General features: G+C 32.4%; 1 long non-coding RNA gene across 1 annotated transcript in view; it reads left to right on the top strand.

Moving 5' to 3' along the window:
- Positions 1–2,249, top strand: part of LOC109583808 (uncharacterized) — a 4,427-nt gene extending 2,178 nt beyond the window's left edge. The window contains exons 4-5 of the long non-coding RNA XR_002185708.1: positions 410–470; positions 2,190–2,249. This is a non-coding gene — a long non-coding RNA (uncharacterized LOC109583808). The remainder of the gene's footprint in view (positions 1–409; positions 471–2,189) is intronic.
- The last annotated feature ends 12 nt before the right edge of the window (positions 2,250–2,261 follow it).

Genomic DNA, 2,261 nt, shown 5'->3' with positions numbered 1-2,261 from the left:
AAATGTCCTCATTATAAAGGTGCCCTTATTATAGAAGTGGCCACAGTGGGAGGTTACACTGTACATATATATGAGTGTATTATGTATATAAGTATGTATGATAGATTAATACAGTGCATGGTATATGGTGTTTATACATTAGCCATTGTTATTACAGGTTGTGTGGGTTAGTCTTCTAGTGTTTAGATAGCTGCTAGTTGTTTTTATAGTCAATTCTACGGATCCTTTTCTCTTGTCATTATAAGTATCTGTAATTATGCCAAAGGTTCTAAAAATCGCAAAAACCAATTAACATCATTATTTATATATGTGGATCTACTGGGTTTTAGACGTTACAATACATTTCTTTCTCTCTCTCTCTTTCTTCTCCCTCCATTTTTTGTCTCCCTCCCTCCTCCTCTGCTCCCAGTAATGTGTCTGTTATATTGATGCCATTCTCTACCAATCACTTCATCATGTCACAGGATTAGGTAAGTGTATGTCAGACATTGGTACTGCTGGTTTATTTAGTGACCTCAAATTTTCATTTAAAAAAAATATATTTCACTGGATTATATTTTCGTGGCTTACAAATTGTTGTTAAAATTTTTATTTGATGTTAATAATAATAAAATTAAGTGGAATTAATTTTAGTGGGTTTGATCCTTCACAAAAATTAATCCCACACGAAATAAACCAGCTATACAGGTAATGAAATGTGTATGTACATGTACATGTATATATAATAGTGTACTAGCTACTGGTGTGTATACCTGTTACTGGTTGTTTACTAACTGATGTGGTGTTTATCATTGACCTGTGTCATGTGTCATAATAATAAACTCATAACTGTTTACTGATACTCAATGAACTGTTAATAAATAACAAGATGTTCACATACCATAACCTTTAGCAGTAGCTCATTAATACACCCACAAGTAATTAATTTATTAATTAATACACCCACAAGTAATTAATTTATTAATTAATACACCCACAGAGAGAGTACTGTACTTTAATACACACCAGACTCTATTATACTATATATATGTAATATACATGTATATTATTATTATTATACTGTATACTAGTGGTATTCTCAATAGGTTCAATTGTTCGTTTATTTGTTGAGTGACAGAATGAAATCAATTCACTTCAATTGATGTACCTATGTACTATATTTATGTAATGTATTATGTGCACATACTGTATTGTATTGTATTGTATTGTATTGTATTGTATTGTATTGTATTGTATTGTATTGTATTGTATTGTATTGTGTGTGTGTGTGTATATATGTATTGTACTGTATAGAAGGAAATGTTAAAGGGGAATAAATTTGGTGAATTTGGCATTTTGATAGCCATTCGTCAAAATAAAATCCACCATTTTGAGCCATTATACGCATGCTCAATGGCACGTGGCCACAAATTCGCCAAATTAAAATCCACCAATCAACAAAATTTTAGCAATTCGCCAAATTTTAGCCCTTCCAAAACTTCCCGCTATACAGTATGTATTGTATATGTATTGTATGTACTGTATATACAGTATGTATTATATTGTATTGTATGTACTGTATATGTATATGTACTGTATATAGTGTATGTATGTGTATTGTACTGTATTATATTGTATGTACTATATGTATTGTATGTACACTATATGTATTATATTATATTGTATTGTATTGTATATATGTACTATGTACATTACTCTCTCGTGTATAGTGTTTATAGTGTAGGGTTATGGCTGCCAATAGTATTTTGAGTGTGTGTCCATTAGTGTCAGGAAGTCATGTCTGCCTGTTATTGGTAGATGCTGTGAGTGATTGTTCATATTAGTGACTGACTGGGATTAAGTATAATTTGATTATAATCTGAGTGGTCGGATTATGTGTAAACTTTTATGCTTTTTAGGCTCTAGCTCTTTGCTCCTTGATCTGTCTCCCCTCTCTCTCCTTTTCTCTCTCTCTCCCTCTTCCTTTCTCTCCAGTCTATTGTTCTCAGTATTAATAACATCATTTTACCATAAAAGGCAGCAGCTGCTTGTCTACTCCCTTCCCTCCCTTCCCTGCTTATTGTTATTCTTTTATTATGCTCCATTAGTTATTGTTATTCATAAATGTATTTACTCACCCAATCCACTGGTACTCCCTTCCTCTCTCTCTCTCTCTCCTGCTGTCTATTATTGTTATTGTTTAATGATAGTGATAATGACAACTAGCAGCTGCTTGTGTATAGTAAGAGCCTACTCCCTCGACACATCCCTTCCTACTATTG

Source organism: Amphimedon queenslandica, unplaced genomic scaffold (genome assembly GCF_000090795.2).
Source record: "Amphimedon queenslandica unplaced genomic scaffold, v1.1 AMPQUscaffold_13280, whole genome shotgun sequence".
NCBI lineage: Eukaryota > Metazoa > Porifera > Demospongiae > Haplosclerida > Niphatidae > Amphimedon > Amphimedon queenslandica.
Note: the sequence above shows the minus strand (reverse complement) of the source record. Positions and strands in the feature narration are given on the sequence as shown.